This window comes from Macaca nemestrina, chromosome X, assembly GCF_043159975.1.
Source record: "Macaca nemestrina isolate mMacNem1 chromosome X, mMacNem.hap1, whole genome shotgun sequence".
In the NCBI taxonomy this organism is placed as follows: domain Eukaryota; kingdom Metazoa; phylum Chordata; class Mammalia; order Primates; family Cercopithecidae; genus Macaca; species Macaca nemestrina.
This window is the reverse complement of record NC_092145.1, coordinates 14,120,915-14,148,316: the sequence shown is the minus strand read 5'-3', so window position 1 is coordinate 14,148,316 and position 27,402 is coordinate 14,120,915. Positions and strand designations below refer to the sequence as shown.

The 27,402-nt window shown below is 35.6% G+C and overlaps 1 pseudogene; it reads left to right on the top strand.

Moving 5' to 3' along the window:
• The window catches only part of LOC105499806 (melanoma-associated antigen C2-like), a 105,497-nt pseudogene that overhangs the window by 15,712 nt on the left and 62,383 nt on the right, over positions 1-27,402 (top strand).

Sequence of the window (27,402 nt, the reverse complement as noted above, 5' to 3'; positions counted from 1 at the left end):
CCCATCAAAAAGTGGACAAAGGATATGAACAGACATTTCTCAAAAGAAGACATGCATACAGCCAACAGGCACATGAAAAAATGCTCATCATCACTGGCCATCAGAGAAATGCAAATCAAAACCACAATGAGATACCATCTCACACCAGTTAGAATGGCAATCATTAAAAAGTCAGGAAACAACAGGTGCTGGACAGGATGTGGAGAAATAGGAACACTTTTACACTGTTGGTGGGATTGTAAACTGGTTCAACCATTGTGGAAAACAGTGTGGTGATTCCTTAAGATCTAGAACTAGAAATACCATAGGACCCAACCATCCCATTACTGGGTATATACCCAAAGGATTATAAGTCATGCTGCTATAAAGACACATGCACACATATGTTTATTGTGGCACTATTCACTATAGCAAAGACTTGGAATCAACCCAAATGTCCATCAGTGACAGACTGGATTAAGAAAATATGGCACATATACACCATGGAATACTATGCAGCCATAAAAAAGGATGAGTTCGTGTCCTTTGTAGGGACATGGATGCAGCTGGAAACCATCATTCTCAGCAGACTGTCGCAGGAACAGAAAACCAAACACCGCATGTTCTCACTCATGGGTGGGAATTGAACAATGAGATCACTTGGACTCTGGAGGGGGAACATCACACACTGGGGCCTATTATGGGGAGGGGGGAGGGGGGAGGAATGGCATTGGGAGTTATACCTGATGTAAATGATGAGTTGACGGGTGCTGACAAGTTGGTGGGTGCAGCACGCCAACATGGTACAGGTATACATATGTAACAAACCTGCACGTTGTGCACATGTACCCTAGAACTTAAAGTATAATAAAAAAAAATGTGCAATCTACTTTTAGATAATTTCTGTCACACCAAAATGTTCCTTCATATCCCTTCAGAGTCAATCCTCTCTTCCTATAGCCAGTCCTCAGCAGTTACTGGTCTGCATTCCTGTAAGTTTACTTTTTCCAGAGTGTCATATCAATGAAATCTTGCAATGTGTAGCTTTTTGTAAATGAAAGGTGTCCTTTGCTTGACATAAGGCTTTTTAGAGTCATCTGTGTTGTTGCACACAACAACTGTTTTTTGGGATATGATAATATATATTCTTTGTAAATGAGTTTAAAACTGCAATGCAACTCTAAAGAAATATCTGGCTCACACCTGTAATCCTAGCACTTTGGGAAACCAAGGCGGGTGGATCACGAGGTCAGGAGTTCAAGACCAGCCTGGCCAATATGGTGAAACCCCATCTCTACTGCAAATACAAAAATTACTTGAGTGTGGTGGCGCATGCCTGTAATCTCAGCTACTCAGGAGGCTGAGGCAGGAGAATTGCTCTAACCCGGGAGGCAGAGGTTGCAGTGAGCCAAGATTGTGCCACTGTACTCCAGCCTGGGTGACAGAGCGAGACTCCATCTCAAAAAAAAGAAAGAAATATAATCACTAATCCTTATGCAAGGATAATCACCACTCACTGATTTTAAACATTTCTGTTCAGGTTTCTCTTTATGCATATACTGTTTCTGATACACATGCACACACATACACATACACACATCATTCTTAAACCTTCTACCATATTTATATGTAATGTTGTAGTTTTTCAGACGACATTGTATTAAATTATTTCTCATGTCATTACTGTCTTTGTGAGCCTAATTTTAAGGCCTGCAAATGGCACATCGTATGTCAGTTATTTAGCCATTCTGATATTTTTAGATATCTTGCAATTGTTTCCAATTTCTTACTATCATAATGGAACAGTGAACATCTTCAGACATAATGCATCAAAGAAATAGAGACTTTAGGTGTCAAATGGTCACAGATACTTTTAGTCTGAGTATAAAAGAGGGGAATCTGATGTGGATAGGTGTGATAAATGCAAAAGAAAGAGTACATTACCAGAAAAATTGGTCTGATAAGATAGATGCATTATAATAGAAGCAATATTATAGTACAAAACACAGACTCAAAAACTGCACAAACAAGCAAACAAACAGAAGAGTATACAGAAATAAATTTCCTGCACTGAATTAGGCATTAAGCATTTGACTTATTATCTCATTTAACTCTTGCAAAAATCTTACGAGGTAATATGGTAGGCACAATACCCTCCAACAAAATGTCCTCACACTATCCTCCAGAACCTGTCAGTATGATACGTTACATGACCAAAGGAGTTTTGAAAATATAATTAAAGTTAGAGACCTTCAAATAGGGAGAGTACCATGGATTATGCAGGTGAGCCCACTGTAAGCAACATTAGCCCTTAAAAGCAGAGAACTTTCACTGGCTGGAATGGGTTATGTCAGAAGGAGAGGTAAGAGGGATCCTAAGTATAAGAAGGACTCAATACATTTTTGCTGGATTTGAGGGTGGAGGGGCAAGGTGACAAGGAATACAGTTGGTATTAAGGATCTGAGAGAAACTCCAGGCTGATAGTAAAAAAGGAAGCGAGAACCTCAGTCATACAACCACAAGAAACTGAATTCTCTCAATGACCTGAAGGAACTTACAAATAGATTCTTGCCCACAGTCTTCAGATAACAGTACGGGTCACTGCTGCCTCGAATTTGGCTTTCCGAGACCCAAAGCAGAGGAACCAACCAAGCCCACATGAATTTCTGACTTGCAGAACTGTGGAAAATTAATCTGTGTTGTTTTAATATGCTACATGTGGCTATTTGTTATGGCAGCAATGGAAAACTAATATAGTGAGGCCCTATTATTATCTGTACCTAATTAAAACTGCAAATTTGTAGCAGTGCAGTAACTTACTCAAGGTTACTTTGTGGTCCAGTCAGAATTTAATTCCAAGTCAAACCAACTTTGGGGACAATTTTAGTATATGTCATTTTTCATACAATCATTTCTTTTGTTGTTTTGAAGATGCATATGGTGTTCTTTGAATGATTTCTAAGTTTTTCACATTTCTTTTGTATCCACAGTTTTTAAGGATTTATTAAAATAATACTCTTTATATCTCTAATATTGTTCCAGGATTGATTATTTTATTGGTTATTTTCAAGAAACCATCTTCAATTATTTTAATCAGCTCTACTGATTTTTCTGTATTCTATTTATTAATTTCCTCTACTTTTTAAGATTGTTTTTTAAACCTATTTTCTACATTGTCTAGTTGAAACTTTAGTTGATTTAATTTGTTCTCATTTTCCAATAGTAGCATTTAGTGCTAGGTAAGAAACTTCAGGTACTGCTTTGGCCATATTTCCCCTTTTCTGAAATAATTATCCTATTATTATTTATTTCTATTACTTAAGATATTTTTTGTTTCTCCTTCAACCAGAGGTATTTAGAAGTACATGTGCATGTGTGTAACTACATATGTTGTGGAATTGTTTATCTGACCCTTAATTTTCAAATATATTGATTTCTATTGACTGTTTTTATGATGTTATTTTATACTTACATTTAATTGTAATCAGTAAGTATAGTCTATATGACGCTGGCTTTTTGAAATTGGTAGAGAGGTACTTATGGCCTAACACATGGTCACTTTTGGTCACTCACGTTTGTTTAAAACAAATCTGTAGACTCTAAGAGGACAAAATTATTGGTATCTCTATGTTTAATATTATAAATGAGTTATTCAGTTTCTCTGTATATTTCCTCATTACTTGATTTGTTGTTTTCTGAGAATGGTGCATTAAATTTCCCAATGATTATTGTTTTCTAATTTCTCATGTTATATTTCTATTAGCCTTTGCTATATTTATTTCAAAGCGATGATGTAATGTGGATGAAGATTTATGATTCCCATCTTATTTGTGGATTTAAAATATTTAATTTGAAATAGTTTATATAAATGATTTTACCTTGAAATTTTTTGCCTAAAATTAATATCACCACACTTGCTTTATATGTGCTATAAAAATAATAGTATAATTTTAATTTACCTATATAGGTGCCTCTATATTTTATTAACAATTTAATATTAAATTATTCTGATATTAATAGACTGAGACATAGTCTTTTCAACTTTTCTGTATTTTCTTATGTTGATTTCAATTTGCTTCATATTCCCCTTTCAAAGTGTTTACTTAGTTTCATGTTTTTAATGAAATTTTTCATTTACCTTGAGGCTTGGACATTATATTTATGTTTATATTATTCAAGTGTTGTCCTTAAACTTTAATACACACATTTAAATATATTTTTCTAAGATATATATATTTAATTTGTATCTATTTCCTCTCTCTTACAATACTAATTTCCTCACATTTGGTGATACTTTATTGTGTGCTTAAACTTTGTATTGAGAATCTGTAATAGCTTGTGTTTACATTCTTTCCCTTTTAACTACTACTGACCTCAAGTGATTATTGTGGAAGGGCATGCTGTGATAGAGAGCTAATTTCCAGACTCTACCCTGTCCTTCTGGTTATTGCTAGTCTTCCTACTTTTTAACTTACTTACTGTTCCATTCTCGGGCTATACATCTTTGTTGCTTACTCCATGACCGAAAGGGAGAGAAGCAGGAAAGTAGAGAAAGAGCCACCTGTCTTGCTGCTTCTATTATGGTACCCTAAACATTCACAGTTAGTTCATTAGGAACCCCCTCCTCCACTTCACAATCTAGGACACCCCTGTGGTCTTTCCTACTCCTTTTCTATCTTTGTAACAGATTATTCTCATTTTGAGCTGTGGTTTCCTTTTCAATTGAATCTTATCTGCCTTTAGTACATCTGGTATTCCTCACTCCACAAAAGATGAAACTGAGACACAGAGAATTAAGTGTCTTATTCAATGTCACACAGATAGTGAGTGAGTGGCAGAACTGGGTTTTGAATCTAGGCAATTGGCTCCAGAATCCATACTTTTAACCATTGAACCATGGAGCTTTCCCTTTCTGCCTATAACCTCTTTCTGTTAAATCTCTCATTTTTAAAATGTGCTATTCCCTTAAAAAACAGTATTAATTTTCATTAAAATAAAGATAAAATCATAGTAATACAGCTAGAGATGAATACTTAATTCTTGTCTCTCCGGGGTGTCACTGTCTATTCATAGAAATATTTTTGACTCATTGCTACTACTGTACATTTTTACCTTGGTTTTTTTTTCCTTCTTATAAGCCATAATAAAGAAGAAAAGCCTCATTTTAATTAGCTGTGTATATAACAAGAGCAGCATATTTGATCATTTGGTGGTTTTAGAAATGAAAATAAAGTTGTTCCAATGAATATATAATCCATTAACTATGAATAAAACTAAAGCCAAATGCATCCAAAGAAAGAAAAGGGATCAGTTTCTAAATGAAATATTTGTGGATAGTGAAGCATATATGTTTAAAAAGTGTTAGATATAAACAAATTTAGTTTGATTCTCATGATCAATTTTTCTCCCACTGAATCTTCCTCTCACAGATATGTCACAAGTGTTCATGGCTAAAGAGAGATGTTGGAAAGCAAATGAATCCTCATAGGTGTCTCACTTCAAAACTTTTAAAAATACCTGCAAAATCACCAAGAAGTTAGTTTACTTTGGGCCTTTATTTCTGTGTGCTTCCCATACAACTCAGGATACATCACCAGCTTCTCTTCCAAAACAGTAAGACATTGAAGGCTCATATTTTTCTTCTGTGCATTATGATCCAAGTGTGTTCATAAAATAAGATATAGTAAGGCCATTCTATGAAGTATTACAGTAAAATAAAAATCCAATGTTGAACCTGATTTTCCCTGTAAGTCTCTGACCTCATTAGCTATATCCTTTCAACTCTGGAGTAGGGATTGCATTTTTGCTCAATGCTGTCACTATGGGAGATGCTCAAAAAATATTCTCCAATTCTTCACATTTTATTGAGGGTTCTTCCTTGAGTATGACAGCCAATCCACAACTTCTAACATGAAGTGATTGGGAAGCCCAGAGATACTGACTAATTCTTACAATAGGGACACAGCTTTGCAGCAATCCTATTCTAGTCCTTTTCTTGACAGTCCTGATGGAGGCAAGAGGGGTGATATTGGCCTGTAACTTATTGCCTTAACACTACCAGCCTTTTTTGTTGTGACTTTGACTACCTTCAATTAAGTCATGTAACCACTTATTCTTCAGGTTTTCTTTGTTCTCAAGTGGAACAACTATTTCAGGAGCTTAAAGGGCTTTTGGAGAGCTAGAAATTCAGAAGTCGAGCAGAATCCAATTGTCTTTAGGACTATTTCCTTAGCACTGTGAAATTTCTATCTTCATTTTTAACAGTACAAGAAAATTAAATTGATGGATAAGTTATAAATAATAGGAAACAAGAGACTAAAATAAACATGTAGAAGGACAAATCAACTGTAGTCAAGATTTGGTTAAGCTGACCAAGGCTTTCTTTTATGCAAAATATTAGGAAAATTATCCTGTGAGATAGGATTAAAAGGTGAGCTCTTTGGTCAGTGGAGTTTAATTGTCTAGGCTAGGCTGAGTGTCTTTCTATTCAAATTTGAGGCCAAAGGAGAAAGTGCTCTATTATGTAGGGTGAAAGCAGCAAGCGATTGGGCGAAGACTGTTACCCAGCTGATGATGGTGCTCCTCAAACCTTGTGTGTGTGTGTGTGTTTTATTATTATTATACTTTAAGTTCTAGGGTACATGTGCACTACGTGCAGGTTTGTTACATATGTATATATGTGCCATGTTGGTGTGCTGCACCCATTAACTCGTCATTTACATTAGGTATATCTCCTAATGCTATCCTTCTCCACTCCCCCCTTCCGCACAATAGGACCGGGTGTGTGATGATCCCCTTCCTGTGTCTAAGTGATCTCATTGTTCAATTCCCACCTAGGAGTGAGAACATGTTTGCAGATGACATGATTGTATATTTAGAAAACCCCATTGTCTCAGCCCAAAATCTCCTTAAGCTGATAAGCAACTTCAGCAAAGTCTCAGGATACAAAATCAATGTGCAAAAGTCACAAGCATTCTTATACACCAGTAACAGACAAACAGAGAGCCAAATCATGAATGAACTCCCATTCACAATAGCTTCAAAGAGAACAAACCTTGTGTTTTTAATGTGAACCTCTCTTCCTATTTCAGATTGAATACGACTGTCTCCAGACTCCCATTTCATCAACTTTATCTGATTTGTTTCCTCAAGGATACCATTAGGAGAAATATCTAATGTAAATGATGAGTTGATGGGTGCAGCACAACAACATGGTACATGTGTACCTATGTATCAAACCTGCACGTCGTGCACATGCGCCCTAGAACTTAAAGTATAAAAAAAAAAAAATCCACTCCTAGGGGTAGATCTAGTTGTTTGGGACCATATTCCATATACCCTCATCATGCCACTTCTGATGTCTTCTACTCAACCTACCTCTTTTTTCTGGTTCTCCAAATATTCTTCAGGTCTTACTCACATTTTTCATTTTAGCCTAATATCTGTAACTCTGACCTATGCATTGTTTTTTAATTCAGAGTAATTTGTCTCCACAAATTGAATTTTGACTTTTGATCTCAAATCCTGCACACTGCTGAATCTAAGTTACATACCAATCTATCCTTACCCAATTGTTAGTCCTAGACATAAGTATGCATTACCCAAGTTCTCCCTCTGCCACCCTTTTGCTCGCCATATCTCATATCTGTTGATAAACCTGCACTGACTTTGGATAATTTTTTGTTGTTATTCCTAATCCTTTTCTCTTATGACAAATAACATTATTTTATGATAAATGAAAATAGCCCTTAAAATACTTACCTGCCTGAACGGTAATTAATTGATAATATACACTTTAAAGTATTTTAAAACATAGGAAGATGAGAATATGTAGGATATTAAGATAATGTCAAATAAAAAAGGTTTTGATGTTTAAGTCATTTACATTGCTTTTCCTTTTTTATAGACATTACGGAACATGTACTTGAAATATTTTTCTCCTATATATGATAATCAAAATGTTTTAAATCTAGACTCATAATTTGAAAAACACTTTATGACCACTTATTCACTTAAGACTTGTTGGATCGTGCTTATTGTCATCTTCATTCCTTCTCTCTGTGTAATGTTTAAATGTGCTTTATACTATTAAACAAGTGAAGGATTGTGTGCTTATTTTGCAATTTGTGAAACAGCTTTGTACAATTTTTGGTGTCACTAGTGGAGGGATGAACTTTGCTTTTGTGTGGTATAATAACCTAGAGTTTGAACCAAATATCTAATAATTTCTCCAGTTTGCACAATAGAACAAATATTTTATAAATTCTGTTTAATAATTTCAGACTTGGAACAGATAAATCTGGGTTAAATAAACTAGTGTATAAATCCTGTTTTCTCCATTATAGAACTAAAATAAACTGAAACCAAAACTAAAATTTTACATCCATTTTCATTTTAACCTTACAATTCCATCAAATAGACAAGACAGACATTCATGTGAGGCTCAAATTAAGTGAATTATCCAAAGTCTCATTCTTTCTATGTAATAATCTCAGTGACTTAAACCCAGGGTTTTATTTTAAACCTCCAGATCCATTGTTTATTATCATTGTTTTGTTTATTGTGTTTTTTGTTTGCCTACAACATCTATACCCTCATTATTATTATTTTAAGGTCTCTTGTAATAAAAGTTGAAATATTCTATCTGCCCATCATCAAGAGTAATACTTTAATACCAGTGTTCACAGAAATAATTACATACATGTTCACAAAACAAAACTTGAGTAAAGACCATTTTTTTCCTTCTGTTTAGGGCATAATTAGAACAATATGTTTATGCTAAATTATAGCATCACAATTTTAATATTTTGTTAGCAAACAACGAAGCATATTAATGTAAGTACTAGGGATTTTTTAAAATTATACTGAATTTAGCTGATGATATATAAGCTGTCTCTACATCTAAAAACTATAGAATATAGTCTCATTTATCTGATGATGAATTTTCATGCCTGATTGGTCAAACTGCATGGGTTAATCTTTATTAGGAAGACAGATGACACCAGTATCCAAAGGGCCATGTCAAAGAAATTACTTCAGACTAATTATTTCATGTGCCTTAACTATTGTGCTGCTTATAAGACAAATGAGGTTTAGTGGGAGAATGTTACATATTATATCATATAAGCAGTCTCATAAATGAAATATGTTACTTAAATCAACTATTCATTATTATTTTTTGTTTTTTGAGATGGAATTTGGTTCTTGTTGCCCAGGCTGGAGTGCAATGGCACGATCTCTGCTCACCACAACCTCCGCCTCCTAGGTTCAAGTGATTCTCCTGCCTCCACCTCCCAAGTAGCTGGGATTACAGGCATGTGCTACCACACCTGGCTCATTTTGTATTTTTACTAGAGACAGGGTTTCTCCATGTTGGTCAGGCTGGTCTCGAACTCCTGACCTCAGGTGATCCACCTGCCTCAGCCTCCCAAAGTGCTGGGAACACAGGCATGAACCACTGTGCCCGGCCAATTATTCATTATTGAATCATAAGTGAATGGTGAGTAGAAAGTCTCTAAGAAACAACAGAATGCTCCCTAAGAGGGACACATTGTCACTGATTTTCTAATCTTGTATTTGTAGAGATTTGGTTCACTTCTCTATATAATTTTTCTGACTTAGTTTTTCCTCAGAAAAAGGCATATCACAGGTCAGATAATTTTATGAGAAATAACTGAAGACCATTTAGAGCATAATTATGAATCCAAATGACACCATAAATATGCAGAATGGAAAATGGTACATTGCTTTAGAGGAAACAAATTTACAAGTACCTGTAATTCCTGTTTCTATGTAATTGTCTATTTTATGATACTACCCTATACTTATTATTAAGTCATATCACATTTTGTAAAGTCTGACAAGCTGAAGAATGGTCTCATATAATTTAGCTGTTTTTGTATTTTATAGTAGTTGATTCTCAAGCCAATAAATATCAAGTTCAATTGCATATTAAGCATGTCATATTTTCCATTTTTCAAATAAGGTGTTGCAGAAGATACTTTGACAATTTGAAATAGGCTAGCAGTTGTGAATAATCTCATTTTAAATGTTCAATATTGTTTGTACCTAATTTAAACCTGTTAGAAACTATAAGTTGAATAATGTCATGAATTTGCTATTATTGTTATTCTTATATATAAGAATATAAAAATTATTGCAATATAATGAATAATTTTAAGGTACATAAGTATATGTGTTTGTGTGTGCATGTGTGTATGTACATATAAAAACTGGCAAGATATATTGAACAAGGTAAAAACAAGTGAAAGTAAATGGCTTCTCTGGGTATTACAGTAGGCAGGATTCTAAGATGGCCCCTAAGATTTCTGGCACCTCGTATATACATGCTTTTTCCCAGTTATTCAGTTAAACACTAACTTGGGTGTTGTTATAAAGGGATTTTGCAGATGTAATTAAAGTCCCTAATCAGTTGACCTTAAGATAGAAAATATGTGTGGGCCTTCCTTCATCAGATGAGACTTTAAATCTGGATCTAGAAGTCAAGAGATAGAAGTCAGAGACTCAATAGATGGATTCCACGTAAAAGACGTCTATATTTCAAGCTTGGAGATGGAGGTAAAGAATATAGGTGGCTTCTAGGAGCTGAGAGTGGTCCCTAGTCACCAGCCAGCAAGAACACAGGGACTTCAGTCCTGCCACTACTAAATTCTGACAAAACCTGAGTGGATTTCAAAGAGAATCCAAAGCCACAAATAGGATTACTACCCCAGAGCACACCTTGGTTCTAACCTTAGTGAGACCCTGAGCATAATACCCAACTAAGCCATCTTTGGACTCCTGACCCAGAGGAACCATAAGATGATAAACTTGTGTTCCTTTAAGCTAATAAGTTTGTGTTAATTTGCTACACAGAAATAGAAACAGAAAGTTAGTTTGTTTTTAAATTATATTTTTGAGATGGGGTATCACTAGCCCATACTGGCCTCAAACTCCTGGGCTCAAGTGATCCTCCAGCCTCATATAGCTTATATTTTATCTGCATATATTAACCCAGGTCCTCTCAAAAGAGCAGTGGCCATAATTGGTCTTGACTCTTGAGTAAAGATCAAAGTCTTTAGTGTTTGAGAACTCATACATTTCCCTCCAAATCACTTCTTCAGTCTTACCTTCAACTATAAGCTTTTATTCACCCTCTTCTCTGAGCATGCTCTTCTCTGCATATATTTTCCTATCAATGGTTTCACTGTATCCTCTACCTAGAAGGCCTTCCAACATTCCTTCAGTATCTCCTAGTACAAATATTAACCATCATTCAAGGTTCAATTCAAATGCCACATTTTTCATAAAACTGTCTTTAATCCATTGCATCTATTATAAACTGTCCCTCTTTTGTACCTGCAGAGATGTAACCTAATCCTGTCATGAGCTTTTCATGTTTTTTATTGTATTCTACTTAGGTAGACATTTGCTCTTCTTTACAAGGATGAGGAATCACTGTAGCACCTATGCTGCCTTGTATATAGAAGGTGATTTAGTATTGGATGGATAGGTGGATTCATGGATGGACAGATTAATGAGATAGTGAAATCTAAGAGTTGGCCTTTATCATTCTAATAATCCAGCTAGTCCACTTTCCCTCACTCCTTTGTATCTGATTCTTTTCCTTTTGAGGTTACTTAGTATGTCGCTAAGTAAACATTCTGACTCTTCTCTCACTAGCCCTGACTATCCCACTGCTTTTCTCTATTTTTCAGAAACCTATGAGCAGTAAACTTGAAAACACATTGCATGAGCAATTATGATAATCTTGTGTTAACTATTCTAATTTAGCCTGGGGAAATTACTTGATGTGTGGGGCATAACTGTATGCTTATTCAATCGGTCTCACTTAATTCTGAAAGAACTTTCAAAAATATTTACCCCTTACTGATAGCTAGCTAGCTAGCTAGATATACATATATGTACTCTACACATTTTAAAATCCTTTTAATTCTTTTGTTTCTTAAATGTCTACATTATACAAAGTAAAAGTCAAAATCCTTGGTGACTAAGCAAACAAGAGAATGAAGTTATTACTCAGTGTACAAAAAGTATGTGTCATCTGGGCTTGGAGAAGCAATTAGAATAATTTGCTTCTAGTGTCATAATTTTGCTAGAAACAAGGAAGCAGATGAAAGTGCATGAACTTGAATAATGCTGTAAGTAATTTGTCAAGACAGTTATTATTATTACAAAGCCAGCAAGAGTAAGGGGAAATTTTATACTGACTAGAGTTATAATGGATAGTATGTGAGCAACTCAAATGATAGCACTTGATATTGTTCACAATGGTGTAGTCATCACATATAACTGTTTATAGATTACCAATTGCTTCTAATACTAAATTATGTGTATCAATACATTCATGATGTTTCTGTTAACTGTGCCAGAATCCTTTGTGTGTGTGTTTTTAAAATTGTACCTATCGAATGTTGCTTATGGTGATAACTGTATGTAAGGAAATTCTTCCTCTAAACAAGGAAAAATAATTTATTACATGCCTTTTCATGTCTTTCTAGTTCTGCCTTGGTAGGTGCTCTGCCTTTCCTATGCTTACTTTAATCCAAACTGCCCATCATTCGCTTTTCTTCTATTTGATTCCTGGATATCTTTGTAAAGATGATGATAATGATTGTGAAAGCTGCCAATTATTCGACAGTTACTATGTATGATGTAAATGATGTGCATTTAAGTGTGCATATGAGTGTCTGTGTGTGTACTTATTTATATACTTATTTAATCTCCCCAATAATGCTAAACAACAGGGTAGATAATAAATATTTTAAAATCAATGAATAATATAGCTGATAAAATCATAGGAAACACACATTCTAGAAAAATGGGAAAGAACACAAAGTGGCAGAGAACCATTAAGAAAAGTTTAAAGAATCTGAACCTTTCAAACTTTGAAATATTTAATCATTTAAGCTATGAAACAGAGCTTCAAGTCAAAACCAAATCTGGCTAGTCCCCAGAGTGTATATATTCACTCGGGGTACTAGAGTAATTGCCTCATCCACAGAAAAGTCAATGACAACTCTTCACTCTCATGTCTTCAAACTTCATGTTGGTTCTCTACCTATTTACCTTATTTTCATTTCTCCCCCAATTGATTCTTTATGGTGTAATCTGCTGTATTATTCAGCAATTCAAAAATATTTATTGAGTGTCCACTTCGTGCCATGCAAAGAAATAAGTGGAAAATAAAAACAGACACAGCCGCTCACCATCATGGATCTTATATTCTAGTAGGAGGAGACAGACAGCATATAAGTAAAACACATGGTATATCAGGTAATGATAATGGCTAGGGATACAAAACAGGGGAAGGAGGGAGACAATGCCTTGGAGCCAAGGCCTTGGCCAAAGAAGGCCTCAGTGATAACCTGAGACTATTCAGCAGATACCTGAAGGAAAAGTTGAGTGACATAAGCCCCAAACAAGTGGATAGGAAATTTTTGCAGAACACTCACAGCTTAAGGTCCTGAAGCACATGCTCAATGGTCAGACTAGTAAGCATATGCATGTACACGGTTAGCTTCCAGATTCACGAGTGTCTAATATAATGGTAATTCTCACTATTTTTGACTGAGTGACAAGGGGCTCAACACGTTTAAGTTGGTTCTAGAGCTCATCCTCAGGTGTTGATGGGGCACCTGAATTCTGCTAGACTGTGTTGTTTTTGAAGCACAAGCATCAGTCCACAACTAAGTGGACTCAGAGGATAGTATCAGGCAGAGGTAGGAATTCCATGGGCCCCATTTGTCGTGTTGTTCTGGTCTTTTTTGGTGTAGGTAGTAGAGAAGCCACCTTTCTATTAATCACAATTATTCTTTGACCAGACAAGATTATCCTGTGCAACTTCTAAAAATATGTAATTTTTGTGGATACATAGTAAGTATATATATTTATGGGGTACATGAGATGTCTTGATACAGGCATGCAATGTGAAATAAGCACATCATGGAGAATGGGGTGTTTTTGAGTTTGGAACTCAAGCATTTATCCTTTGAGTTACAAACAATCCAATTACATTCTTTAAGTTATTTTAAAATACAAAATTAAGTTTTTATTACTATTTTGGAATAAATAGTAGGTCTTATTCATTATTCCTATTTTTTGGTAAACATTAACCATCCCTACCCTCCCCTGAATCCCCAACTACCTTTCCCAGCCTAGGGTAACCATTTCCACTGTTACCTTGTTACCTAGGGTAAGTAGGCAACAACTGAGTTCGGTTGGTTTGATTTTTAGATTACCACAAATAAGTGAGAACATGCGATGTTTGTCTGTGCCTGGCTTATTTCACTTAACTAATAACCTCCAGTTCCATCTATGTCATTGCAAATGACTAGATCTCATTATTTGTTACGGCTGAGTAGTACTCCATTGTGCACATGTATCACATTTTCTTTATCCATTCATCTGTTGGTGGATATTTAGGCTGCTTCCAAATCTCAGCTATTGTGAACAGTGCAGATATCTCTTCTATATACTGATTTTTTGGGGGGATATATACCTACAAATGGGATTGCTGGATCACAAAGTAGTTCAATGTTTAGTTTTTTGAGAAACTTCCAAATGGTTCTCCATAGTGGTTGTACTAATTTGCATTCCTGTCAAAAGTGTGCAAGGATTCCCTTTTCTCCACATCCTCAACAGCATTTGTTATTGCCTGTCTTTTGGATATAAGTCATTTTAACTGGGGTGAGATAATATTTCATTGCAATTTTGATTTCCATGTCTCTGATGATCAATGATGTTGAGCAGTTTTTCATATACCTATTTGCCATGTGTATGTCTTATTTTGAGAAATGTCTATTCAAATATTTGGTAGGATTTGAATAGGATTATTAAATTTGATAGGATTATTAGATATTTTTCCTATAGAATTGATTAACCTCCTTGTATATTCTGGTTATTAAAACGTTGTCAGATGGGTAGTTTGCAAATATTTTTCTCCCATTCTGCTGTCTCTTCACTTTGTTGATTGCATCCTTTGTTGTGAAGACACTTTTTAACTTGATGTGATCCCGTTTGTCCATTTTTGCTTTGGTTGCCTGTGCCTGTGTGGTATTACTCAAGAAATATTTGCCCAGATCAATATCCTGGAGATTTCCCCCAAAGTTTTCTTGTAGTAGTTTCACAGCTTGAGGTTTTATATTAAAGACCTTAATCCATTTTAATTTGATTTTTGAATATGGTGAGAATAGGGGTCCAGTTTCATTCTTCAGCATAAGCATATTCAGTTTTCCCAGCACTATTTATTGAAGAAACTGTCTTTTTTTCCAGTGTACGTTTTTGCCACCTTTGTCAAAAACGAGTTTATTATAGGTGTGTGGATTTGTTTCTGTGTTCTTTATTCTGTTCCATTAATCTATGTGTCTGTTTTTAAGTTAGTATCAGGCCGTTTTGATTACTATAGCTCTATAGCATAATTTAAAGTCAGGTAATATGATTCATCCAGTCTTGTTCTTTTTGCTTAGGATAGCTTTGGCTATTCTGGGTCTTTCGTTGTTCTATACAAATTTTAGGATTATTTTTCTATTTCTGTTAAGAATGTATTGATATTTTGATAGGAATTTCATCAAATCTGTATATTGCTTTGGGGTAGACATTTTAACAATATTGATTCTTCCAATCAATAAACTTGGAATGCTTTTTCATTTTTTGGTTTCTTCTGCAATTTCTTTCATCAGTGTTTTAGAGTTTCTATTATAGAGATTTTTTACTTTGTTGGTTAAGTTAATTCTTAGGTATTTAATTTTATTTGTGGCTATTATAAATTGAATTACTTTTAAATTTCATTTTCAGATACTCTGGCATATAGAAATGCTGCTGATTTTTATATGTTGAGTTTGTGTTCTGCAACTTTATTGAATTTGTTTACCTGTTCTGATAGTTTTTTTTGGTAGAGTCTTTGGATTTTCCAAATATAAGATTATACCATCTACAAACAAGAATTATTTGACTTTATCAGTTCTAATTTGAATGTCCTTCATATATTTCTCTTATCTGATTGCTCTAGCTAGGACTTCTAGTGCTATGTTGATTAACAGTGGTGAAAGTGGGCATCCTTGTTTTCCAGGTGTTAGAGGAAGGCTTTCTGTTTTTCCTGGTTCAGTATGATACTAGCTGTGGGTTTGCCATACATGGCTTTTATTAGTTGAAGTATGTTCCTTCTTTCCCCACTTTTTTGAGAGTTTTTATCATGAAGATATGTTGAATTTTATCAAATGCTTTTTCAGCATTATTTGAGATTATTATATGTTTTCTAACTTTAATTCTGTTGGTATGATGTTTGATTTGCATATGGTTAAGCATCATTGCATTCCAGGGATAAACCCCAGTGGGCCATGATGAATGATACTTTAAATACATTGTTGAATTTGGTATGCCAGTATTTTTTTGAGGATTTTTGCATCAATATGCATCAGAGATATTGGCTTGTAGTTTTCTTTTATTGATGTGTCTTTGCCTGATCTTGGTATCAGGGTATTACTGGCCCTGTAGAATGAGTTTGCAAACAATCTATACACCTCTAGTTTTGGGAATTGATTAAGATTTTGATTACTTCTTTACATGTTTGATAGAAATAAGCAGTCAAGCCATCAGGTCCTGGGCTTTTCATTATTGGGAGGTGTTTTATTACAGCTTCTATCTCTTTACTTGTTATTGATTTGTTCAGGTTTTTAATTTCTTCCTGGTTCAACCATGATATATTGTAGGTGTCTAGAAATTTGTCCATTTCTTCTAGATTTTCCAATTTATTTGCATGTAGTCGCTCATAGTAGCAACTAATTATCTTTTGAATTTGCACAGTATCAGCTGTTGCAATGTCTTCTTTTTAATTTCTGATTTTATTTATATTTTCTCTGTTTCTCTTAGTCTGACTAAAGGTTTGTCAATCTTACATAACTTTTCAAAAAAACAACTTTTTTGTTTCATTTATCCTTTCTATTATTTGTTTAAATGTTAATTTTTTTATTTCTGCTCTGATCTTTATTATTTATCTTCTACTAATTTTGGGTTTGCTTTGCTCTTGTTTTTCTAGTTCTTTAGAATTCATCATTAGATTGTTTATTTGAGGGTTTTTCTCTCATTTTATGTAGGAACTTATAGCTATACTTTCCTCTTATTACTGCTTTTGCTGTATCCCATAGGTTTTGGTATGTTGTGTTTCCATTATCATTTTTTTTCTAAAAATTTTTCAATTTCCTTCTTTACTTCTTCATTCACTCAGTGGTCATTCAGGAGCATATTGTTTAATTTCCATGCATCTGCATAGTTTCCAAAAATTCTCTTGTTTTAATTTCTAGTTTGATTCCACATGGCCAGAGAAGGTGCTTGATATTATTTTAATTTTGTTGTATGTTTTAAGATTTACTTTGTGACTTAACATATAGTATATCCTTGAGTATAATCCATGCACTGAGGAAAAAAATGTGTATTCTGCAGCCATTGAATGAGATGTTCTGCAAATAGCTATTCAATTCATTTGTCTATAGTATAGCTTAAATCTGATGTTTCTTGATTTTCTGTCTGGAAGACCTGTCCAATGCTGAAAGTGAGGTATTGAAGTTTCCAGCTATTATGGTACTGGGGCCTGTCTTTATCCTTAGTTCTAATAATATTTGCTTTATAAATAATATTTGCTTTATATATCTGTGGGCTCCAAAGTTGGGTGCATATATATTTAAAATTGTTATATCCTCTTGCTAAAATTGACCAGTTTGTCATTATATAGTGATGTTTTTGTCTCTTCTTATAGTTTTTGTCTTGAAATTTAATTTGTCTAGTATAAGTATAGCTACTTTTGTTCTTTTTTGGTTTCCAGTGGCATGAAATATCTTTTTTGAATCTTTATTTTCAGATTCTGTGTGTCTTTATAGGTGAAGCATGTTTCTTGTGGGCAACAAACAGATCATTGGGTTTTTTTGTTTTTTGTTTTCTGTTTTTTTTTTTGTTTGTTTTTTTTTTGTTTTTGATGGAGTCTTGCTCTGTCACCAGGATGGAGTGCAGTGGCACAATCTTAGCTCACTGCAACCTCCGCCTCCTGTGTTCAAGTGATTCCCCTGCCTCAGCCTCCCGAGTAGCTGGGACTACAAGCGTGCACCACCACGCCCAGCTAATTTTTGTATTTTTAGTAGAGACAGAGTTTCACCATGTTGGCCAGGATGGTCTCGATCTGTTGACTGCGTGATCTGCCCACCTCAGCCTCCCAAAGTGCTGGGATTACAGGCATGAGCCACTGCACCCACTGGGCCTTGTTTTTAATCCACTCAGTCACTCTATATCTTTTGATTTTAGAGTTTAGTCCATTTACATTTAATTGTTATTATTCTTTGCTTATGTTTTTAATATTTAATTTTTGTGGGTACAGAGTGGATGTGCATATTTATGAGGTATATGAGATGTTTTGATACAGGCATGCAATATGAAATAAGTAAAGACATATTTCTGGCATTTTGTTATTTGTTTTCTGGTTGTTTTGTGGTCTTCTCATCCTTCTTTCTTCCCTTCCTGTCTTCTTTTAGTGTAGGTCGTTTTCTCTGGTGGTATGGTTTAGTTTTATGCTTTTCATTTTTGGTCTTTTGGTTTGAGGTTACCATTAAGCTTGCAAATACTATCTTATAATGCACTATTTTACCTTGATAGCAACTTAACACTGTTTGTATAAATAAACAAACAAGCAAAAAGAAAACTAATAAAAACTCTCTGCTTTAACTTAATTCCCGCACTTTGTGACTTCTTGTTATTTCTTCTTATATCTTATTGTACTATGTTTAAAAAGTGTTACAGTTATTATTTTTTATTAGTTCTTCGTCTTTCTACTTAGGATAGGAGTAGTTTACACATCAGAATTACAGTGTTTTAATATGTGTTTTTGTACTTACTATTACCAGTGAGTTTTGTACCTTCACATGATAGTTACTGCTCATTAATGTCCTTCTTTTTCTGATTGATGTACTTCCTTTAGTATTTCTTGTAGGACAGTTCTGGTGTTGATTTAATCTCTGTTTTTATTTGTTTGAAGAGTGTTTATTCCTCCTTCGTGTTTGAACAATATTTTCAATGGATATACTATTCCAGCATAAAAGTTTTTTTCTGTTGTTTCCTGACTTTTTAATGATCGCCATTCTAACTGGTGTGAGATGGTATCTCATTGTGGTTTTGATTTGCATTTCTCTGATGGCCAGTGATGATGAGCATTTTTTCATGTGTCTGTTGGCTGTATGAATGTCTTCTTTTGAGAAATGTCTGTTCATATCCTTTGCCCACTTTTTGATGGGGTTGTTTGTTTTTTTCTTGTAAATTTGATTGAGTTCTTTGTAGGTTCTGGATATTAGCCCTTTGTCAGATGAGCAGATTGCAAAAATTTTCTCCCATTCTGTAGGTGCTGGAGAGGATGTGGAGAAATAGGAACACTTTTACACTGTTGGTGGGATTGTAAACTAGTTCAACCATTATGGAAAACAGTATGGCGATTCCTCAAGGATCTAGAACTAGATGTACCATATGACCCAGCCATCCCATTACTGGGTATATACCCAAAGGATTATAAATTATGCTGCTATAAAGACACATGCACACATATGTTTATTGCAGCACTATTCACAATAGCAAAGACTTGGAATCAACCCAAATGTCCATCAGTGACAGATTGGATTAAGAAAATGTGGCACATATACACCATGGAATACTATGCAGCCATCAAAGAGGATGAGTTTGTGTCCTTTGTAGGGACATGGATGCAGCTGGAAACCATCATTCTTAGCAAACTATCACAAGAACAGAAAACCAAACACCGCATGTTCTCACTCATAGGTGGGAATTGAACAATGAGATCACTCGGACTCAGGAAGGGGAACATCACACACCGGGGCCTATCATGGGGAGGGGGGAGGGGGGAGGGATTGCATTGGGAGTTATACCTGATGTAAATGACGAGTTGATGGGTGCAGCACACCAACATGGCACAAGTATACATATGTAACAAACCTGCACGTTATGCACATGTACCCTACAACTTAAAGTATAATAATAATAAATAAATTAAAAAAAAAAAAAGTTTTTTTCTTTCCTCAGTCATGTCATTGTCTCCCGGCCTGTAAGGTTTCACTGAAAACTCTACTGCCAGACATATTGGAGCTTCATTGTGTCATTTGTTTCTTTTCTCTTGTTGCTTTTAGGATCCTTTATTTATCACTGATCTTTGGGAGTTTGATCACTAAACGCCTTGAGGTAGGCTTCTTTGGTTTAAATATGCCTGGGGTTCTATAACCTTCTTGTCCTTAGATATTGATATCTTTCTCTAGCTTTCAGAAATTCTCTGTTATTATCCATTTGAATAAACTTTCTACCCCATTTCTTTCTCTATCTCCTCTTGAGGCCAATTATGTTTAGGTTTGCCCTTTTGAGGCTATTTTCTAGATCCTGTAGGCATGCTTCATTGTTTTTTATTCTTTTTTCTTTTGTCTCCTCTGACTGTGTATTTTCAAATAGCCTGTCTTTAAGCTCACTAATTCATTCTTCTGCTGGATAAATTCTGCTAGTAAGAGACCCTTACATATCCTTCTGTATGCCAGTTGCATTTTTTCAGCTCCGTAATTTCTGTTTGATTCTTTATAATTATTTCAATCTCTTTGTCAAATTTATCTGATATAATTCTAAATTCCTTCTGTGCATTATCATGAATTTATTTGAATTTCTTCAACATAACTATTTTGAATTTCTGTGTGAAAGTTCGCATATGTTTGTTTCTCCAGGATTGTTCCCTGATGCCTTATTTAGTTCATTTGGTGAGGTCATGTTTTTCTGGATGGTGTTGATGCTAGTAGATGTTCTTCAGTGTCTTGACATTGAAGAGTTAGGTATTTATTGAAGTCTTCACTGGCTGGCTTATTTGTAGTTGTCCCTTTTTGAGAAGGTTTTCCAGATATTTAAAAGGACTTGGGTTTTGTGATCTAAGCTGTATCTGCTTTACAGGACACACATGACCATTAATGCTATGATTTTTGCAGACTTCTAGAGGTGCCACTGTACTGTCTTGGACAAGATCCAATAGAATTCTCTAGATTATTAGGCAGAGGCCCTGGTTCTCTTCCCTTATTTTCTCTCAAACATACACAGTATTTTTTTTCTCTCTCTCTGTTCTGAGCCCCTTACAGCTTAGGTGGAGTGACACAAGCACCCTTGTGGCCACAATTCTCCTGGTTGAGACCTGAAACCAGCATAGCACTGGGTCTCTTCCAAGGCCTATTTTTATCACTTCCTAGCTACTGCCTATGTTTGCCCAAGGCCCTGGGCCTCTACAATCAGCAGGTGACAAAGCTAGCCAGGCCTGTTTTCTTCCCTTCAGGAGAGTGAGCTCCCCCAGGCCCTGGGTAGGTCCAGAGGTGCTGTCTGGGAGTCAGGGAATAGCATCTGAAAACATTAAGTCTACCTGGTGTTTTATTATACAGCAGCTGAGCTGGCACTCAAACCATGAGATGCAGTCCTTCTCATTCCTCCCTCCCCTTTCTAAAGGCAGAGGAGTCCCACTCCTTAGCCACTGCCAACGCAAGCCATGAAGAGTACTGCCAGACTACTGCTTATGTTCCCTTAAGGCCCAAGGGCTCTTATGTTAGCTTGTGGTGAAAGATACCTAGTCTGGGACTCACTCTTCAGGGAAATGGGTTTTTCTCCGGCCCAGGCAGCTCCAGAAATGCCATCCAAGAGTCAAGTGCTGGAATTAGGGACCCCAAGAGCCTGCTTGTTGCTCTGCCTCACTCTGGCTCTCCTGGTACCTAGGTGTAAGACAAAGTCCCCTTACTTTTCCTTCTGCTTTCCTCAAGCAGAAGGAGCTTTGCCCCATAGCCACCATAGCTGGGAATGTGTTGAACCTCACCTGACGCCAGCAAACTTCAGAGGCTCACCCAAGGCCCTCGATGTAGTACCTGGGTATAGCTGCTTGTTATTCGGGATCCAAGAGCTCTTCAGTTAGCAGATAAGGAATGCTGCCAAGACAGTCATTTCTTTCAAGGCAGTGGGTTCCCTTCTGGCCCTAGGTGTGTCTAGGAATGTGGCCTGGGTCCTAGGGCCTGAAACAGGGGCCTCTTGACACTGACTGGTGCCTTATTCTGTGGCTGAGCTGATATTCTATAGGCAAGACAAAGCCCCTCGCACTCTTTCCTATCCTCTCCTCAAGTGGAAGGAAGGGGTCACTTTCAGAGCCATAAGCTTTGCAGCTTGGTGTTAAGGGAATGGTGATGCCAGCACTCCCTTAGCCACCCCAGCTGGTTTGTCAGTAGGCTGCATGTTCCTGAAGTCCACTGTCTCTGAGCCTAGTTAATCACTAGGACTCACCTAAGAGTTGCGGTCTTTAGGACCTAGACTGCCTTTCAAGTTTACTCAGAAACTCAGAGCAGTTTAGGCCTCGATGGCCAGGTTTTCAGGAGCACAATTTCCATCCAGTAGGATCAGTGCCTTCCCTCTGGCTAGGTCTGGTTTAAATGCCCTCTCTGTGGGTGGGTGTCAGCTGAGTTTGTTCAGGTTTTCCTTTTTGCTGTAACAAGAGAAAATTGAGTTCAATACCTCACAATTGCTGTGCCATTCCTCCCACAGCTCCCAGAGACATTCTATACACCATGCCACCACTGCTGGGGTAGGGAAGGGGTAGTGTTAGAAATTTAAGACTGTTTTTTCTCTCTCTTCAGTGCCACTTCATCTCAGGATTTTGATATTGAAGGATAGGTAGATCTTATATGATGTGTCAAATAATTCATTAAGGGATTTAAGGTAGAAGTCAAGTAGGATTGCAAGTTTTCTGGTCCAAGTGACTGAGTGAATAGTACATAGTGGTGTCAGGAGTTGCAGTTGTTTGGGTGAGGTTTGGTGATAGTGTTGGAAGTTGACAGGGACTTGATGAATCCAGCTTTTGAGAACATAAGTTACTGTACAATGTCTATATAATACATTCTACTTTGCTCTCCGGTCTGATACTTGATCTACTTTTTCCATTCATTCATTCAGCAAATATTTGAGTTTCAGCTATGTGCCAGGAAGTGTAATAAATGCTAGAGGTGAAGAAACAAGATAGAAAAGGTCCCACCTGTAGAGAGGTTATAAGCTAGTCTATTGGGGAAGATGAACATTAAATATCATATGATTAATTGCAGCTTCGATAGGAGCTAAACATACAGGGATTTTTGAAAGCCTTTAAGAAGGCGATCTCGTTCAATCCAGAAATATGATGGTCCTACCTGAAGTGGTATTTTGTTGTTCTCCAAGACACTCAGGTTTGTGGTTTTGTTTTTTTTTTTTTTGCCACAATCCTGAAGCTCCTCCTTAGATACAGCAGAATCTCACATATATTGAAAGCCTCAATTCTGTAATCTGGAAAATGGGGATGATTACATTCCTCACATAATACTAAATGAAATTAATTCATGTACAAAACATAGCATGATGCGTGACAATATAGACCCTTTCTCTTCCTGTTCTCCTAGTCTGGTACTTGCAGCTGTCTATTTTTCAGCAGCAGAGATTGGCAGAGGTTAGCACACCTGTGGAAACTGGCATTTAAGATAGTACATCCTTGGAACATATCAACCAATCTAAATCTGCCTTACTCTCTCCTGTTTTTGACATTTCATCATCTTCATCATCATTATGATGAAGAGTGCTTTCAGGTGACTTATTAGATAAAAATTATAAATCTAGATGAATTGTCCAAACCTTCATACTCTGCTTTATATATTTTTTCATTCACATAGGCAATAGCATTACACAGCTTAGATTTTGCAAGATCCATGTAGATTTTTTCTTGCTGATTTTATATTTGGACTTGTTAGACAACATGTCTGAACTTTTAATTCAGAAAGAAAGGTCATCATACTTAAGACAAAAAGGTATACATACAGTGTAATTCACAGTTTTGGACTTTGCTATCTCAATTTGCTCCAAGTGGTTTAAAGCAAGCGCAAGGGCAAACTTGTATTTTCTCTGTTAAAAATTACAGGAAACCCAGTTCATCCAAAGCCTATTTCTTTTCCCTTGATATGTACCCCGTTATTTGCATGTTTCTTTTTAAGTGTTTCCTGTTTTTCCTCTCTTTGTTTTAGAGAAAAGAATTTCCCTTGATATCCCACATTTGCAGTTTATCTTTTTTTAAAAAAAATAAATGAAAAGGGAAAACATAGATACACAAAGACATAATAGAGCATAGTGTGGAAAAAAGAGTGATGCTCTTAAGACAGGCTGCCTGGGTTCATATTCCTGTTAAGCCAGTTATCAACTATGATCTGGGTGAACTTGAGGGATTGTGTCTAAATCTTTCTATATATTACTCTACTCACTTATAAAATGATGATAATAATAGAACCTACTGCAAAGAGCTAAATACCTGTATGCCTCACTTAAGAGAATTTCAAGGCAATAGTGGCCTCTATTCAGAGGAATGTAATGGTTATTCTCATTGCTATCAAAACTCTTCGAAAGGTAGGCACAATCAGGCTTCTCTACACCATTCCTCATTTGTACATAGACCTGTAATGTCCTTTGGTATTTTCAGGTGATAGCTCTCCAGGAAGTAGTTGTGTCACCTGAGCAATCATTATTCAACATCATACCCACATTTTGTTTTAATAATAGATAAGCAGTATGTACGTAGGAGGTAGAGGGGGCAACTTACCTGAATCTATCTGTCTATCTATCTATATTTCATATAAATATGTATGTACTGATGAAGAATTAAAATAATCCTACACAAATTTGTTTTTATTCAATCTTAGAAAAAAACAAATGCTTTTTTCTCCAAGGCACTCATCAATAAATCCAGGAGTAAGTAACATAGGTCTGGTTGTCAGGAATGTATAAGATTGCATTTTAAATTTCCTGTGGGTTATCCACTTAAGCTGCTATGTGACTTATAAAGTTGATTTCTGTTTCAATTTCTACCCCTACAACCACCTATGTACCAAGTACCTGGAGAATTTGTTGGGATGACTACTCATCATGAATCAGAGTAGTCCAAAGTATGGGCTTGGAGCCAGAAAAGCATCCCTCTGTCACTTGCCAACTATGTCACTCTGAACAAATGACTTAAATCTCTCAGGTCACTGATTTTCTTATATATAAAACTGAGATTAAAAACGTCTGTCTCTTAAGATTGAGATGAGCATTAAATGAGATGGCTGTAAACTTCTTAGTACAGTGCTGACATGTAGTATAACACTCATTAAATGATACCCAGGCTTACTATTACCTGTAACTGGATGCCAATCATTTAAAAATCAAACCTGTAACTGTTCATCTAGCATCTAGTATTGAAACAGTGAGTTCTTTAGATACTGAATACTAATAAAAAATTTACACAGAATATAGTACTCAAGGCTTGGTAAGAACACTTTTTTACTTAACTTCTGGTGCTCATATACAATTTTTTTTTGTCTAAAAAGAAACATGATTGTAAATAGTGGATCATAGTCCTTATTACTACTGAATTGATTTATTTATCTGGGAAATTTTGTAGTGCTAATAATGATAATGACAATAGTGTTCAAAAGGGGAAATCTTATATAGATAGATTGAAATGAGTTTTATAAAATAAAAATGGAGGAGCAAATTGGAAGAGAAAGTGCCTATAAGGCTGTTTTTCTGAATTTTAAAAAAAGTCAAATGAAGTCACTTTTCCTGTCTTCTCTGTACCCTATTACCATTTTATGTAGAACTAGCGGCAACTGTGTAGTAAGGAAAAAAACTGATGAATATGTGTTCAGTACAAGCATACCGTTCATTCAGCCACCCCCCAAGAAGACAAGAGTAGAAAGCATTCACCAACAAGAGATCAATTTTTTCAAATATCTTTCATTTGCTGGTAATCTTTTTATGAGATATTCTTGATCTAACGTAGTCATACACAAATTTTTCCTACTCTGTTTCTTTGCCTATTTTGAACTCTCATTGGTTAATGTTGTTTGAAATTGTTTCCAATGAACTCCAAGAGCAGTCAGAAAAATCTGCTATCAATTTAACATCATGGCAGTCCAAATTATTTCAAAGGCAGAAAAAATTTGCAAATAGTCTTTGAATTGCTTTCTACACACCAGACAATATTTTGGATTCACTTTTCCTATATGAAGGCTTTCCAAGATTAAATTGACCAAATTAGTATCTACTGAAGGACTTAAGAAAATGATATGACAGTCCTGCAGGGTAAAAAAAGCTAAATAAAAGATAGTCACTGCCTCTCAGACTCTCCAAATCATAATTCAAATTCAAGGTCTAGACATATGACAAAGCTCAGTTTGTTCATAGGAGGCTTCAAAATGCAAAAACTCACAGGAGCTGATAAAATAAAGTTAAAGAGGAGAGTTACATGAATCTGAGAAGTTTTTAAAAGAAATAGATTACAGGATTGAAAAGCAAAAATTCTGGCAATTTAGCAAATTAATACCTTAAGAAAATTTGATTTTAACATTTAGACAATTCTTTATACAGTCTATTATTAACAATTTCCTTTTAATTATATCTAAAGTCATCACACAAAAAATGCTTTTATAGATTCTCCTTTATGAGCCTTAACACAACTTACACAGATCATTTACAATGTGCTTGAACTTTCTGACTTCTATACGACCTCTTTCTTAAATAACCAGTTATTTTAATCTAGGACAAAAATTTACTGCACAGGATCCCTCCTCATACAACATTGTTTTTTAAATATACTTCCTTGAAAAAGAAATAAGAGAAATGTTAAGAATGTTATGGTCAGTCCTCTGGGATGCTCGTCATTGTCCCATGACTAACAAGGAATTTTGCTAGATGTAGTTTTTCTAAGTCTAGTAAGAGGGGGAGCAACTTGCCCCTTATTGCTTTTCCCTTTTTTTTTTTTTTGCTTGTGAATATCTTTTATTTATTTATTTTTATTATTATTATACTTTAAGTTCTAGGATACATGTGCACAACGTGCAGGTTTGTTACATATGTATGCATGTGCCATGTTGGTGTGCTGCACCCATTAACTCGTCATTTATATTAGATATATCTCCTAATGCTATCCCTCCCACCTCCCCCCACCCCACAATAGGCCCCAGTGTGTGATGTTCCCTTTCCTGTGTCCAAGTGATCTCATTGTTCAATTCCCACCTATGAGTGAGAATATGTTGTGTTTCGTTTTCTGTTCTTGTGATAGTTTGCTGAGAATGATGGTTTCCAGCTGCATCCATGTCCCTACAAAGGACACGAACTCATCCTTTTTGATGGCTGCATAGTATTCCATGGTGTATATGTGCCACATTTTCTTAATCCAGTCTGTCACTGATGGACATTTCGGTTGATTCCAAGTCTTTACTATTGTGAATAGTGTCGCAATAAACATACGTGTGCATGTGTCTTTATAGCAGCATGATTTATAATCCTTTGGGTATATCCCCAGTA